Source organism: Sciurus vulgaris (genome assembly GCF_902686455.1).
Source record: "Sciurus vulgaris genome assembly, chromosome: 8".
Classification (NCBI taxonomy): Eukaryota; Metazoa; Chordata; class Mammalia; order Rodentia; family Sciuridae; genus Sciurus; species Sciurus vulgaris.
This window is the reverse complement of record NC_136468.1, coordinates 15,407,659-15,424,725: the sequence shown is the minus strand read 5'-3', so window position 1 is coordinate 15,424,725 and position 17,067 is coordinate 15,407,659. Positions and strand designations below refer to the sequence as shown.

The 17,067-nt window shown below is 50.0% G+C and overlaps 1 long non-coding RNA gene across 2 annotated transcripts; it reads right to left on the bottom strand.

The window, feature by feature from the left end:
- Positions 1-943: 943 nt before the first annotated feature.
- LOC306667495 lies at positions 944-5,507 on the bottom strand. Of its 2 annotated transcripts, XR_013765574.1 has the most exons (4): positions 5,167-5,507; positions 3,059-3,182; positions 2,029-2,503; positions 944-1,730 (listed from the first exon to the last, which is right to left on the bottom strand). It is a non-coding gene; the product is annotated as an uncharacterized lncRNA (long non-coding RNA). The 2 variants fall into 2 exon arrangements; XR_013765573.1 differs by having other exon boundaries at positions 944-2,503.
- Between the last annotated feature and the right edge of the window lie 11,560 nt (positions 5,508-17,067).

Here is a 17,067-nt window from a genome sequence, read left to right as displayed (position 1 = left end):
CCACAACACACTGGCCTCCATGCTGGGACATGGAACTTTCGGGGCCCACATGAAAACAGCACTCTGTACTGAAAACGTCAGCCCTGCTGCCTGTCTGTCCCCACCTTTGTATTAAAGAGCAGCCGGAAGAGCCTGGCCAGAGTGGGCCGCATAAAAATGGTCCAGAGCAGGGGCATCCCTTTTCTCCTTCATGCCCGCCCTCAAGACCCCTTCTGGCTCCTGGGCTTCCTTCCACCCTTCCGTCTACACATCTGATGGTTCTGTTTGAAACCCACGACCAAATGTGAACGACCCCTCCCGGGAGGCAGGCTGCGGAGAGGGCGAGCTCTAGGGCGAAGACCTACTCTCTCCCGAGCAGGTGTCTCGGCCCTTGGCTGGGCTGGTGGGTGGAGACCAGGCCGTCTGCACCCGCCCGTGGCCCGGTTTTCAGTGCGGGACCGAGACCGTCCCCTGTCGGCCCGGCTGCCATCCTAGCCTCGCCCCAACGTTAATGAGCAGCCGGAAGCGCCCGGCCCACCCAATAAATGGTCCCGAGCAGGTGCCATCCCTCCGGTCCCTCTGCCCCCGTCCTGCAGCTCTTTTGATTCCTGGGCTTCCGCCCGAGTCTCCCCGCGCCTCCCTAATGGCCCAAGGGAGCAGCCTCTGCGGCACGGCCACCGCTCTGCGCGCTCGCACGCCGCCCCCGCCGCCCCCCACGCTGCTCCCCGAGCCCCGCGCGTCCACGACCCGCAGCTCCCAGGCCCCGCGCGCACCCCGCGGCCCCCGGCTGCAGGCGCCCACCCCCACCCGCGGGCCCCGACCCCGCGCGTTCACACCTCCCCGCCCGGCGTGCCGCCGCACCCCGCCCCGCGCGGAGACGTGCCGCACGTGCGCCGCGCCGTGATTGGCAGCGCCGGCCCCGCCCGCCCCGCGCCCCCGCCCCGCCCTCCCGCCGGCGGGGGAAGCGCGTCCGCCACCTCCGCGCAGCTGGTGCGGTGGCTGGGGCTGCCCGGACTCGCGGACCTGGTCGCGGGGTAGCCGCTGAGACGGCCCGGGAACAATGACAGCTTGATGGGGAAGAAGCGCGGGAGAGCGGCTGCCGGCTCGGTTAACAGCCGCCCGCTGGAGCAGCTCAGGTGCTGTCCCCTCGGAGGGGAAGTACTTTCCGAGGGCTGGAAACGTGTTCTCCACTGTGTTCAGTTATCGACTCGGGCCGCTCCACCCCAGCGGTCGTGGGGACAGAGCCGGGAAGTCCCCGCATCCTTCGACCTGCGTTAAGGGAGAGGAGGGGTTTGGAGGGGACCTGAGAAAGTGACAAAGGCCAAGCTCCCGTACGTGGCTCCGGGAGTGACGCTCGACCTCGGAGTAGGGACCAGAAAGATGTCCATGACAGGAATGGCGATGGCTTAGCGGGACGTCTTCTCAAGGAGGTGATCTGAGGGGACCCGGCCAAGGCTAGCAGAAGCGCAGGGGTGTGTATCAGGGACCAAACTGGCATCGTGCTTTCTTGGATTCTGTCATTTGGATCAGAGCGCCTGACATTCCCAAGGCCCAGGCTGTGCGGTGGAGGAGAGGAAGAAGGCAGGGGGTTGGGCCGCCTGGAAGTCTCAGGAACTCACAAGGCTGGCTCCCCGGTGTTCGCCCTGCCTCACTTTCCCCACTGAAAACGCTGAAGTCTTGCAATCGTGTAGCGCTTTAGTTTCTAAATTGCTTTCACTTGCGTTGTTATTTTATCCAGCAATCACTGCAACCTACAAGATAGGTATGATTAGGCATATTTTAACCTGGGGGGAAGTGAGGTGCATAGACCCAAAGTGACACAGCTGGTTGGTACAGGTTTGGGATTGGAGCTCAGGTGTCCTGACTGCAAACACAGGGCTCTTTAAATACATCAAAGGAAGAGACTGGGCCTGGTTTATGATCCTGGTGCCAAGGGCACACCCATCCATTAAAATGAAATCCAGAAGGACTGGGTTAATCGACACCCCCCCCCCCCTTACTCTTTTGAATTATCTCCTTAAAACACAGGTTAGCTTTGCTCTTATTCACCTGGTGTGGGAAGAAGAAATTCCATCGGCTCACTGCCAGGAAAGCCAGGACCAGACAGGAAAACAGGATGAGGATGGAGGATGGGTTACCAACTGTGCCTTTCCTCCTTACCCACATCTTCAGGCTGACTCGAGACCTGGGGTCTCCCCTGTCTTCTCTCGTCTCCACAAGCAGAGGTGCTGTTTCCTACCCACAAGTTGGGTGTGCTCTGCCAGCCTAAAATAGACTACACCCAAGGGGATTTCTGAAGCCTCCTTTTAGTTCTTCTTCCCCCCAAACCCCAAGGAAACGAAAACTCACACTTCCCATAGTTACCATGGCATTATTAATAGAGGGGTTTCTCCTAGAAGATCTGTCAGTTGGGGACTCTCTGTGCCTCTACCCTGGTGCCAAGTGAAGTCTCTGAGCCTTTCAGGAAAGCAGATGGTGCTCAATGGTTCCCAAGGTTGAACGCCCAGCACAGTCATCCATCAAACTGTATAAATAGACACATGACATGCATCTCTGGGTTGGCCTCAGGGAGGTCTTGCATGTTTTGTATTTCGTTTTCTTTCAAATGCAATCCACATCACTTAGTAACAAGGACACATTCTGAGAAACACATCATTAGGTGATTTTGTTGTACAAGTATCATAGAGTGTAGTCACAAAAACTAAGATGGCCATGTCACTAGGCAATATAATCTTACGGGTCCACTGTCATATGTGTGGTCCATCATTGACCAAGAACATCATCCTGTAGTACATGACCACTCTGAAGTGACTCAGGTGACCAACCAGGTATGGAACCCACAGTTGTAGTGTGACCTCCATCTGAAAAGTCTGAGATAACTCAAGGAGAAACTGGAGGTTTGTTGGGCAAATAGGGAACCTGTCATTCAGATGTCTGTTTGGCCTAAGAACATGTAGAATGTTCCATTCATAATAATATTTTGTATCTGTTGCATTAAATCAAATACATGATCAAAATTAATTTTGCCTGATTCTCTTTTTCTTGTTTTCACGTGGCCAGCAGAACATTTTTAACTTACATATATGGCTTGTGACTGGGATCACTCTTGGTGTGGGCGCCAGCTGCTTGGGCTTTCTTGTTTCAAAGCATCCTCACTCATGATAGGTGGTCCACGAAGAAGGAGGTGATGTTTGAGCTGAGACCTGAAGGATGACAAAAGCTAACCACATAAGACATGGAAGAACACCTCCCACCTTTCAAGTACTCTGGCCACATGTGGCCAGGGCCTGCTGCCCTGGACATGTAGGTCTACAAAGGGGTTGTAAGTGGCAATGAAGCAGGCTGGCAGGAAAAGGCCAGTGCAGATACAAACCCCCCAGCCAGGATGGGGTGCCTCTGTGGGGCCATCTTCGGGGGAAGGCTTCATCCCCGCCACTCAGTGGTGATGAGGTATGTATGTCTGCGTGGGTGTGGAAGGCCCTCCGCCTCTGCCCTTGAGCTTTGTGCTCTTTACTGCTGTATCTAAATATAAGTTCATCTTAAATTAAAAAATGAAGAAAAGTTTCCTGATGCATTTAAAGAAAATCATAAGCTCCTTTCCTTAGGCACCAAGACCCCGGCCACCCTCTGTGTCATCCCATACCATCTTCCCCAAGCTCACTGGTCTTTGTTTTTCAAATGTTGCCTGTTTGTGTCTACCTCAGGGTATTTGCACTTGCCTTTTCCCCTGGTTGGAAGGTTTTTCTTCTGGGTCTTCTTTCTGTGTCTAGTTATTGGTCATCTTTCAGACCTCAAATATCACTTCTATACTTGGTCAAAAGAAATGAAACAAACCTCCCACCACCACAACTGGCTAGCTTAAACACTGAAGGGAATTTATTGCTTTGAGAAATAAAAAGTCCAAAATCAAATCAGGCTTCAGCTGGAAGCCTGGTGGTGAGGGTCCCTGATTCTTGGGGTACCTCCTTCTCCATGGATCAGCTCCATCCTCATGTTGACCTCCCACACTCTGGCAAAATGGCTACAGCAATTCCTGCCCTCATATCCACATCCCACCCCTTGCAGAAAGTTTCTTGTGTTCTAACACTCAAAGAAGAGTACTGGACTTTACCTAACCAATCACTTAACCCTGGAGAATCTAATGTGCTTAATGTCATGTACCTGAACCAGTCACTGCTGGAAGAACCCTGATGAGGTTTAGGTAGTTAAGGCCCCAGTCCTCGTGAATCTCCAGGCCACCATATATTGGAGAGATGTAGATGGAAAGGCAACCACTAGACCACCCTACCATGACAAATCACTACCCAGAGCTTGTGCATTATCCTTAAAGAAAGGAAGGACAGTAAGACACCATGTCACTGGAATGCCCCTTACTAGCCAAGCCAAGTGAGAGAGAGCAGGCTCAGGTCAGAAAGCCTAGATGAACTAGACAGACACACCTCTCTGGTGTACAGCAGGAATCGGGACAGGTTAGTGTTATCTGTAGGATGCTACTGTCTTGCCTGTACGCCAACTGGGTTGCGGAATAGACAGCTTGGTAAACTTTCTATAAAGGGCCAAATGGTAGTTAGGCTTTGCATAGGTTGGTTTTATTCATTTTATTTTACCACTCTTTAAAAATATGAAAATCATTCATAACTCATGGATCTCTTAACAAAAATAGGCCAAGGACTATATTCAGCCCAAAGGCTGTGGTTTGCCAATGACTGATTTATACATGATGCTGCTCGTGCATCTGAATTTTCCTTGTTAATGTTTCCTGACTATGATGAAGTTCTATGAAAGCAGGCTCCACGTCCATCCACTTTTTACCACTGTCTTCTCAACATCTAAAATAGTACTGGGCACCTAGTAACTGCTCGATCAAAACTGCTTGGATGAATGACTATAAAAACGCTATTTCAGAGCATGTCAGGACTCAGTGCCTAGCTCTGATCTGAATTTTCTGTGAATTTTCTATCTAGGGGACACAGCTGCCCCCATACTAACCAATGCAGGAATGGAGAGGGCTGCAGCACATCAGGAAAAGGAAACTCCCTCTGGCCGTTGCCACCCAGCACCCAGGATCATCCCAAGTGGGTAGGGCTGGGCTGCCCCACAGGAGAACATCCCAGGGTGGGACGCGTCCTGGTCAGTGCAGGCAGTGTCCCCGGGGTGGAGTTCCAGGTACGAGTTCTGAGGCCTCACCTACCTTTATTGCTACGTACTTTGCCCGTAGCTCTTACTCTTCTTCCGCCAATTCCTAACCCCTCTTTCCAGTTCTCCCCAACACCAGGACTGCAGTTTGCATATACTGAGCCCAACTTCTCACTGTGTGCTCAAAGGCACACCTAAGCACGGTCAAAGGCGGCATTAAGGAGATTTCTAGTTGGCGAGGGACTAATGTCCTGGGTGCTTCCTATACCTCAAGAAAGACAGAAACGAAGGGAAAGGGCAAGCTTCAGTTGTCAAGGAAGTAGGGAAGCTGCCAGAAAAACCCAGAGCCATGTGTGGCTCTTCTTCCATCTGGAAGGATAAAGATGACAGAGAAGCACGTCTGCTCCATCAGGAGCTCGGTGGCTCAGGTGGTCCTGAGCCGTCCACCCCATCCTGAGCCAGAACTAGCTTTAAGTGCTGCTTAAAGCTTGAGGGAGTCGTGGTGAGAATAAAGAAAATCCTCTTTTCGTGGTGGGTGGTCAGCTCCTGGAACTCATTACCCCCAGCAGGGGCCAGGCTGAAAATACCAAGTCCTGGAGGACTTTGCAGTAGGCAGAACCTTAAGGACTCAACAAGCGACTGAGGACGCCTGGGGATGTGGGACGAGCTCTTCGTGGCCACTGGCGAGGAGCCACCTGGTGTCCATGCCAGGGACAGGGTTTTGAGCAGCGCAGACAAGGAGCCAGGGCTGTTCCTTGCCCTCTGGGCGGTCTGGGAGATTGCCTTTATTGGGGGTGGGGATCCTCAAGGATGAAGACTGACGCCCAATCTGGCTTTCCTTAGTCAGCTATAATCTATCCTGGGAATTTGGGGGTCGCTAGAACAGTAAGGTGATGTCTATGGAAATTTTGTGTGTGTGTGTGGTGCTGGGGATTGAACCCAGGGCCTTGTGCTTGCGAGGCAAGCACTTTACCAACTGAGCTACATTCCCAGCCCTGTCTACGGATATTTGACACCAATGCCTTCTCTACCATTGGGACCTCCCGGTTGTCATTCTGCTAGCTCACATTTACTGATTGTCATTGTGACCAAGCACCTACTTATTTAATCCTCATAACAACCTTGTAAGGTAGGTACTATTATTTCACCACCCTGTTTGGCAGATGGGGAAACTGAGGCACAGAGAAATAACTTTTTCAAGGTCCCGCAGGTAATGAATGATCCAAGATTTGAAGGTCCACGGACTCTGGAATGCGTAATTTACTACTTCTCCCACAGACTGGGGTTAAAACCAGCCCTGCCATCTGCTGAGGGACACACCACTCCCTCCAGCCCATGTGGCTTTAAAGGAATGCAGGCCCGTCGTGGACTTAGCCATTTTTTCAAGAGAACCAGGAGAATCAAGACAGGGTGGAGGGAATGAATCTAGCTAAATCCAGCCTGAGGTCACTGCACTCCTGACATCTGCCCTGCCCACACCACCCACCTGTGACACATCTTACAGACACGATGCTGTTGTCCATGTCCATGGAAGACGCGGGTTACGAGGCCCGGGCTCTGGGCAAGGCAGGGAGATTGGCTGGACATGCATATGGGACAAAGGCTGGGGTGCCTCTGTGTCTGGAGTTTGTCCCCAGGAGAAACAGGTTTCATCCCCCATCCAAGTGATCTCTCTATCATTCCAGGATTCTACGAACAGCGTCTCAGAAAGCACCAAAGGTTCCGAGGTGGAGAGATGTCGGACAGGTGGAAGATGGGCTCAGAGTGTACCAGGAGCTGCACATAAACCAGAAGATAAGGCTACCCCTTAGACTGACGTCTGCCGAGAAAGTGGACGGGCGGGTGCCTGTGGCATGGAGTGCAGCCTTCATCCGGGTCACCCTGCAGGGTGGGCACTTGTGCGTGGTGCCTCAAGCACTTGGGGAGAACTAAGGCTTTTGCTGGTTTGCCCAAGGTACTGTTTGCTAAGTTGGGCACTCAGGGGGTGATTCCTGCCCGGGGAGGGAGCTTCTCCCATTCCCACTACTCCCTAGTGCCCCGGGGTGGAGGCAGGCGCTAGGGCCACACTCCCCTCCATCCAATTTGCGCATTCTATCTTTTCGTATTGGTAGAGTGCGTGTGGGATTTAGGGGGCCCAGGAATTCCTGAACTCTTCCACAGCTCCTCCATCCCACATGTCCTGTGGGGCTCCTGAGGGGTCAGCACACACAGGACTGACAGGTGTCACAGACCCTAACAGGCCACTCTGGACAATCCTTGCTGCCTGGCACAGCTGAGGCTCAGAAGCTCCCTCTACCTGCCAGGGGTCTCATGAGGAAGGGAGGGAGGGAGGGAGGCCAGGCTGCAACAGCACCTGGGTTCAGCTTCCTGGTGCTGTCCCCAGAGCTGGAGAACACCAGCCAGGTAAGCCAGATGCAAAAGCCCTGGGAGCAGGAAGTGGGAGCAGAGGCCGCGTTTGGGCACAGGACTGGTTATCATGCCGACCCAGAGCCCTGGATCCTGACCAAGCTGATTAGCAGCAGCTCCTGGAGGGAAGCCAGCAGGGGCGGGGTGTGCTTTTTGTCCCCTGCAGGAACATAGTCTCATTTAATCCTCACAGCTTCCCTGTTCACAGATGAGAAACCTGAAATACATATCACACAAAGATTAGAGTTTGTCAAGGTCACACTGCTAGAAAGTGGTGAGCTGGGCTTTGGAGCTTGTGGCCTCCGCCCAGGTTCCCCTTGGAGACTGATGGCAGCTCAGAGGCAGTCCCTCCTCAGAGTCAGCCCTACCTGAAGGGAGCTGCCCGGGGCGAGGCTGGCCTCTTCCTACTGGACAACCCCAACTCAACTTGTTGTGCGAGAACAGGGCGGGTGGGAGGTAAGACCCTGCCCCTTGCCTCCATTCGGGCCAGCTGGCATCCCAGCTCCCTGGGATGGAGGACCAGGCTCCTGTGGCAGATGCACTGCACTTCAGCCCCCGCCCAGGCCTGCTGCCCTCCCTCTCCTACAGCTGCAGGGCCTGAGGCTGCCCTGCAGTGAGTCTCCCTCTTCAAGTTCGCTCCTGGGCAGCCTTCTTAAGACACCTGCAGGGCCCGCCTTGGTGAACGACTGCCTCTCCAGAGAGACAGAAAGAGGAAGCCATATTTCAGCCTCGCCTGCACCAGGATGGCCCTGAAAAGCCGGCGTACAGTGGGTCTGTCAGGGAAGGAGGCTCCTCACTATTGCTCCGAAGCCAGGGCCCCAGCACCCTGCTTGGCTTTTATGACTTTTATGACCACAAGGACTAGATGCCTAAGTTTAATTTGAATACATTAAGGAAGTATTAAAATTTTTAAATGTTAAGTCAAATCAGGATCCATGATAATCTGTCTTTGAAAGGGGAACCTTGCTGTAGAATGACATGCCCGGGAGCGTCCACAGCCCCCTCTGCCCACCGCGGACACCCACATCCTCCAGGTCAGTTTCTGTGGCTCTGATCTCTTCTGAGCTGGAGGTGGGTACAGAAGATTGTTCTTAAGGCCAGAAGATTCCAGAGCATGAAAGGAATCCTAAGGGTTTCCTCGCTCACCCTCTTCACTGTACTGAGGTGAAATTGTGCGTCCAGAGAGCCTTTCGGAGAAGCCTGTACCACCCATTCGAAGGGCTGCCTCGGGGCTTTCAAATCTCAGCCTAGAGGAGAGCTTATCTGTGTGTGTGTGTGTATGCGCGTGTGTGCACGCCCGTGTGTGTGTGTGTGTGTGTGTGCGCATCTGCATGTGAGGTGTGTGCATGTGGATGCATGTGCCATCTCTCCGTGGTAGTTCACAGGAGAACATAGTCTGCGCACACCTTTTATTCATTCACTTAGTCACTTCTGCAGTGCTGGGGACATACCCAGGGCCACGCGCACGCTAGGCAAGCCCTCCATCACCTGGACCTGTGCACATCTTTTAAAATGTAGAGGCTCACTGCATGGACGGTAGAGAGAACGTAAGGATATCTGCTTTGTATTCACCTGGAGGGAAAGAAGGAGGGACAGGTCCTCTGGCAGTCCCCAGGGAAGGGGAGAAGTTCTCAGTGGAGAGGGCTGAGAAGCCCAGCCCACCTCCGGCTCCGGCTCCAAGAAGTCCAGGCCCAGCCCTGGAGGTGGCCCTTTATCAGCCCCATCCCAGTTTCCTGTTTTCCAATGGCCTGTGGACCTGGGCTAAAGGGACATCTGCTTCTGTTGATTCTTCCCTTCTGCTAACCCCACCCCTCTGGAAAGCCCCTCACTGGTGCTACTGCTCCCTGGCAGGTAAAGACCCTGGAGGGAGAGAGAGACCTGGGATCAGGGGAGGGAGGCTAGTCACTAACACTTCCAGCCTCCAGGGACCCTGAGTTCAGTGGTGAAGGGGGATAAGAGTCAAGGGCAAAAGACTCTCAGAATGAAGCAGGAAACGGGGCAACTTCACTGTTAAGAGAAACATGATTACTTTTAAATTTCAGGTTACACCTGGGCTAATAAAAACAACTGGAAATTCTTGTTGGGACGAGGAAGTGTTCTCTCAGGGAGGCGCTGGTCAGTCACCCTTGAACCTGGGACAGCTTCATCCTGGAAAAACTCTGAGAACCTCTGAGAAACTCTGAGGCCTCTGAGAACGTGGAGCACCTCTGTGCAGATCAGGAAAGGGGCCCTTCTCCAGGCAGCCACACCCTGGCTCAGCGAGTGTCCCTTCTGTTTCTCCAGCATCCTGGGACAAAGATAACCTGGACACAGGTACACATGAGTGATTTCACTAACCTGGACAGCTTGAGCTCTGTTCGACCACCCCACAGGTGGCCACCCCAGATGCCGCTGGTAGCTGTGAGAAGCTTGCAGGATTTAACACTTGCCTGAGCCAAAGTCCCTGCTCCCACTGGGTCCCTGATAAGGCATCTGGGTGAACTAGAAGAAAGCTTTGTCAACGCATCCCAGACTTGACCAAAGTTATCCCAAATTGTGGTTATTGACAATGCAGAATTGATTAAAAAAATTACCAGGTTGTATCCAAGGATTTCTTCCTTTAAATTTTGCTTAATATCTATCATCTGAAAGCATGATTTTTGTTTTTAAAATCTGATAGTAGACATTATGGAGTTCATTTCCTTTTAAGCAGTTTTGTTTGTAGCCAAAATGGCAGCATAGCATGGTGGTTCCAAGCTAGGTGTTAGGAGTCAGACTGATCTCAGTTACACTTTTTGTCCTTCCACTTTCTAGCTGAGTAATTCCATGCTATTTACCTAACATCACATCCTGATTTCTTCATCTGTAAAATGGGGCTAGGGAAGGTGATATGTGGGAAAACATTTGGTACATTGCACATAGTCCTGACACATATGAGCTAACGGGGATTGAACTCGGGCCTGGACCACTAAGTCGTATATCCCCAGCCCTTTTTATATTTTAGAGACAGGGTCTCACTGAGTGGTTTAGGACCTCGCTAAATTGCTGAAGCTGGCTTTCAACTTGTGATCCTCCTGCCTCAGCCTCCCAAACCGCTGGGATTACAGGCATGTGTCACCACATCCAGCTTCATGAGCTACTCTTAACTTTGAAGAGTAAGGAAAGCAAAACCTTACCTATCAGTCATTGAGAACGGTGATGTTTTCTGTCCCTTGGAGAAGTGGCTGGTCCCCATCTAAGGCAAGAAAAGTGAGTCTAGGACACCAGGTTATGCCAGGAGACAAAGGCAGGAGCCAGCTAGAAGGGACTTTTTAAATGGCCAAATCTGGGGGAAATTTGACCATCAGAATGGTCAGTATGGTTGATAACATAACAAATGGAAAAACATCCACACGTCCATTAGAATATTTAAAATGAGGAGGGAAAGAAAGGGAAATACCAGGTAGGGAAAAAAAGCATGGAAAAAATAGGAAGGAATGATAGAATTGGAAATCACTGCTTGAAGTGATTTAGTGACACATGTGATTCAGGCAAAGATTATCTATTGATGAGAACTCTGGATGAAGGGTTATTGAAAACATGATAGTCACATCGGGCTAAAGTATCACTTGTAGACAATTTGCAAATTACCAGAGAGCCCAGAGCGGTGGTACAGGCCTGTAATCCCAGCAACCAGGGAGGCTGAGGCAGGAGGATCACAAGTTCAAGGCCAGACTGGGCAACTCTGCAAAACCTCAGTGCAAAATAAAGCACATAAAAAGGGTTGGGGGTGTAGCTCAGTGGTAGAGCCTCCCTGGGCTCAAGCCTTAGTACCAAAAAAAAGTGGCCCAACCTGGGGAAAAAGAGAGAGATCCAGAGCTTCAGAACTTCTGGAGAAGCATATCTTAGCCAGGCATTCCACCAAGACAGGCTACAAAAGTCAGACATGTTCCTGGAATTTTCAATTACTTGTTTTTTAAAACTTACTTGTTCTTTTTAGTTACACGTGACAGTAGAAAAAATTTTGATATTTATACTGCCTTGGAATATATCTTATTCTAATTAGGATCTCAGTCTTGTAAATGTACACGATGGTGAGATTCACTGTGGCGTATTCGTGTTTATTAACCCAGAACCCCTGCTGCTACTAGAAGAAAATGTAGGCCCAACACTCCAGCCTGTCAGCTGAGGAACGACTTCCTTAACAAGACTCCTAAAGCACAAGAAGTAAAATAAGAAATAAAAACATGGAATGGTATCAAACTAAAGAGCTCCTTCACAGCAAAGGAAACAATCAAGAACATGAAAAGAAACCCTACAGAATGGGAGAAAATCTTTGCCTCCTGCACTTCAGATAAGGCGTTAATTTCCAAGATATACAAAGAACTCAAAAAGCTTAACACCACAAAAACCAAACAACCCAATCAATAAATGGGCAAAGGAATTCAATCAATACTTCTTAAAAGAAGAAACACAAATGGTCAACAAATAAATGTTCAACATTTCTAGCAATTAGAGAAACACCAATTAAAACTACACTGAGATTTCATCTTACTCCAACCAAAATGGCAATTATCAAGAACACAAGTAACAATAAATGTTGGTGAGGATGTGGGGGAAAAGGTGCACTCATACATTGCTGGTGGGACTGCACATTGATGCAACCTCTCTGGAAAGCAGTGTGGAGATTCCTCAGAAAACTTGGAATAGAATCACCATTTTGACCCAGCTATCCCATTCCCCAGACTCTACCCAAAGGACTTAAAGTCAGCATACTTAGTGACATGGCCACATCAATGTTTATAGCAGCTCAATTCACAATAGCTAAGCTATGGAACCAATTTGGTATCCTTTAACAGAAGAAAGGATAAAGAAAATGTGTCACATATACACAATGGAATATTACTCAGCCATAAAGAAGAATGACTTTATGACATTCGCTGATAAATGAATGGATCTGGAGACTATTATGCTAAGGGAAATACGCCAATCCCCAAAAAACCAAAAGTGGAGTATTTTCTCTAATATGTTGATGCTAACCCACAATAAGGGGGGAGGGGAAGAATAGAAGTTCATTGGATTAGACAAAGGGGAACGAAGGGAAGGGAGGGAGGGTGGGAATGGGAAAGACAGTAGAATGAATTAGATATAATTATTTGCCTTTTAAAAATTAGATTTGAGAAGATTTTAGGTCATTCCAAAAACAATGTCACTCTAACTCACTTATTCAGATATGCAGGATAAAATTGTAAAGTGAGGAATTATGTTTAACCCTGGACCCCAGTGGGCAGTGGGGATGGTGCCTGGTCATTGTCCCTCAGGGGCAAGTGCGGAACAGGGTGAGAATCACTGCTCTACAGTGCCTGGTGGACCACCTTTTTTTCCCCTTTGTTTAGAGACTAAATTAAATCCTACAAGTCAAATTCCCAGCCTAGTTTCTGGCAGAAGGCAAGTCCTCCACAAACTCAGTTTAACTTCTTCCACAATTCAACAATCATCTTTTGCAGTTACTGTTTTTGTCCAACAATACAGATGCATCATTTTTAAAGTAAAATAATTTTTTGACTCTTGACATGCGCCCTGCCCCCCCACCCCCAATGTTCCCACTCCTGATTCCCAGAGGTCCTACTTGTCCACTCGGACCATCTTCTTCTGGTATGTCAGTTTGACAAGTTATCTGTTGTCTTCCTTCTTTGAAAAATAAGGATGCAGCTCTTATTTATCTCCCCTTTCCATATCCTCCTAATTTGCTTATGTTGGGATTTTTGGTTTAATCGGCAGCCAGCCTTTGTTCTGACACTATGACCGTTATTCACAGCTGAGCCACGGGGCACAGTCCTGTGATCGGGGATCCTCTCTGGAACAAGCTTTTTCTTCCTGGCTGGAGAGGACTGTCTCCCCATTCCCTCTCTCTCAGGTGCCGGTTTCCCTGTTCTTCCCCAAACTCTCCTCTAGAAACACGGCTTCCCTTCTCACATTCAGACGCAGCAGGCCACCTACTGGTTGCATTTCTTGTTCTTGGGGGTGTCCAGGGGCCTCCATCCTCCCACTCCAAACCCTGTCCTCTTCCCCTGATTCATTCATTGGTTCGTTTTTACGGAATACGTCAGCCAGTGGCTTCCAGAGAAAGGGCTGCTTGGGAGGTAAAATCTCGAATCCTCACGTTTCTGAAAACGTCTTCATTTCCCCTTCACACTTGGAGTGTGAGTTCGGCTGCATATAGATTGGAAAGTGCACTATTTAAGAATTCTGAAGGCATCGGTGGTTCTCATCTCAGCCCCCGGTGTTAGAGTTGAGAATCCGAAGGTTTTGCACTTTCCGATCCTCTGTCTGTGACCTGCTTTTTTTTTTCCCCCTTCTGGAAGCTTTCGGGATCTTCTTACTCATTGTTGTTCTGAAATTTCACAATTTTATGCCTTGTTTTGGGATTTCTTTCTGTCATTGAGCAAGTCACTTAAATAGGGCTTTTCAATCTAAAAATACATCGCCTTCCACTTTCAAATGTTTTCCTGGGTAACTGCTGATCTTTAAAACATTCATTCCTGCCTTCCATTGCCTCTGTTCTCCAGGGGTCTGACTGTCAGGCCTGCTGGAGTTTAGGTCCCCACCCTTCTCTTGAATATTTAGTTTCTACCATTACAGCTCAGCCTTCCAGGAATTCTTTTCTATTCCTTAAGTGTTCATTCAAAAAAGCATCAGTTGGAGACACGATGGTACACCCCGCAGACCCACATCCAGGGAGGACATGCTGACCCACTCTCAGCTCGCCTGGGCTGCAGATGGCCTTCCTCAAGGACACACCGGACCCAGGATGACCCAACAACTGATTAAGGCCAGTGTGTGGAGACCTGGCCGCTTTGGCTCAACCTGGGACACCTCTGAGGTCCACCCAGGCTACGGCGCTTCCCATAGAGTGGGCCAAACGCAGTTCCTCTTCTCCCTCAGAGCGATTCCTTCACCCTCCAAATTCTGTTCCAGCATCTGCTTTGAGAACTCAACTGGAGACCATCCTATCCTTGGTTTTGTTTGGTACCGGGATCGAACCCAGGGTTGCTTTGCCACTGAGCAACATCCCCAGTCCTTTTTTAGATTTTATTAAAGACAGGGTCTCACCGAGTTGCTTAGGGCCTGGCTAAGTTGCTGAAGCTGGCTTTGAACTCACGATCCTTCTGCCTCAGCCTCCCAAGCCTGGGTTACAGGCATGCGCCCAGCCTATCCTTGTTTTTTTATGGACTCAAAAGTCTACTTTTGGGCTGGGGATATAGCTCAGTTGGTAGAGTGCTTGCCTTGCAAGCACAGGGTCCTGGGTTCAATCCCCGGCACTGCAAAAAAAAAAAAATTTATTGAGGGATTTTTGTGGGGTTTTGTTTTGTTTTTGTTTTCTTTTGCTGCCTTCTTTGGCTATCTCTCCTGGGTTCTCCTTTTCTTCTGTTCACTTGTTTTGATCTCTGTCTCTCATGTTAGAGACTTTCACGAATGATCTGATTTTGTTGTGTACCCATATTTAAGAAAGCCATCCCAGAAGTCTGATGTGAGACTTGAGTATGTGTTAAGCCTGAGAGCTGCCTGGCCAGTCGGGGGCCAAGTGTCCTCAGGGTGACTTCCTTATGATACTATCCCTGTGTCTCTACTCTTGGTGGGTTTTCTCGGGGGAGCTTTCCAAACCTGCTTGCAGCGTCCAGGGATCCAACGTGAGAACAGAGAAGGCCACAGATTGCTCCCTTGACTTTCATTTAATCCTCTTTTGAACTAAACTTCCGCTCTCTGTGGTTCCCCAAGTCCAGAGTTGCTCTGGCTCAGACTCCCCACAGGATCAATCGTGGGTCTTGGTGGCTGGTTACAGAGGCTGGGAGGGGGTTCCAGGGATCTAACTTCACCGGGCTCTGATTTTTAGCCACAGCCATGGCTAGTCTTCAGAAGTAACTGGGACCTCGGTTCCCAAGTCTTTGGGGGCATTTTGGAGATAGGGGTCAGTTTCTCTTTTTGGCTTCCCCTTCTGAAAAGAGCTTCCTCCTTTTCTCTGGTGTTTGAGGTTAGTTATCTCTATCTCATTTTCACCTTGAAAATTTGTTTTTGACCCCTCTGGGCACAGTGGCACACAACTGTAATCCCAATGATTCGGGAGGCTGAGGCAGATGAATCGCAAGTTCAAAGCCAGCATCAGCAATTTAGTGAGGCCCTGAGCAACTTAGCAAGACCCTGGCTCAAAATAAAAAATACGGAAGAGTTGGGGATGTGACTCAGTGATAAAGTGCCTTTGGGTTCAATCCCCAGTACCAAAAAAATTTTCTTTGGTCTCCCTCTCTGTTCTTACCTCCCTTATGGATTTATGCTTTTTTTCTTTTTCTTTTTCTTACGTGTCTTCACTCACATTTTAGTGGGGCGCGGGAGAAGGTGAAAGCTTACTCACAAGTTCAGTCTGCTCTGTTTCATGGAAGTCCTCAGGGCCCAAGGTTTTCAACCCTCGTTGTATGGAAGTAGTCTTCCTCTTAAACCTATTCTGGATTTCAAAATGGAAGTCAAGAAGAAATATGGCTTGATTCACATGGTTTTTCAGACCAATTTCCAAAAACGCTCTGGGCCTCTGTGGTTTGTCCTGAATTCTCACTCTAATTCCGATTGTCTGGCCGGCATGTGTGCACCGAGTACACCCGGCTCAGACCTAAGCCAAGCCCCGGGTCCTTCTGTGGAAACACCACTGCCACCCAGAGGGCCCCTCCCTCACCCGGGGACAAACAGGAAGGCCCCTCGGGCTGTGGTCTTGGGACTGCAGTCCTGCCCCTGATTTCCTCAGACCTCTACTGAGAACCGAGTCATTGCAACACCACGCTCAGCCAGCTGCCTCAACACAAGAAAGAGCTCTGCTGTGGTGTGAGGTTTTGTGGGCAGCAGACGACATCTAGGTCAGCAAATTAAACTCCACGATGGCTCCCAAGTCCACTCCGCCAGCTTAAGGTTGTCTGATTTCACCCTCCGGCTGTTGGCTCCTGCGGTGCTTGGGAGACAACGGCCGTCTGTGGGTGACCAAGCTGCAGGACTTGAGCTTCACCACTGGATGACACAAGCTCAACCCAGAGTGTGACATGCTCCCCAGGCTCCAGGGTACTCCCGGTGACTCCCAGCCTTGCTGTTGTGACTGTCTGCGTGTGTGTTAGAACAAGGGGAGGATGAACGGGTTACCTCTTTGTTCCTCAGCTTCACCCGCCACTTGCATCTCTCCTTTCATACTTTGTCCCCCACGTGAGTCAACTTTCAAGGAAGTGTTTAAGAATGGCCGGCTGGTCTACCCAGACAGGGCCTTACACAGGGCATGGAATCTCTACCAGGGAGGGGCTACCCTGCTCCAGACACTGAGTCTCAGATTTATAATGGATAAAGCCCTTGGAGACTGAATTGTGCTAGAAATTCAAAAATAACTCAGCAAATACTTATTTGAGTGCCCGCTGCTCTCTGACGCTCTGGAATGCAGACGTGACAACCGGGGTCCCTGCCTCTCAGGAGCTCACTGACGATGAAGACCGACATTCTACTGGATGGCTACATCTATTTCCCACACAGCACCATCTGCCCTTCTCTGGTAAGAGCATC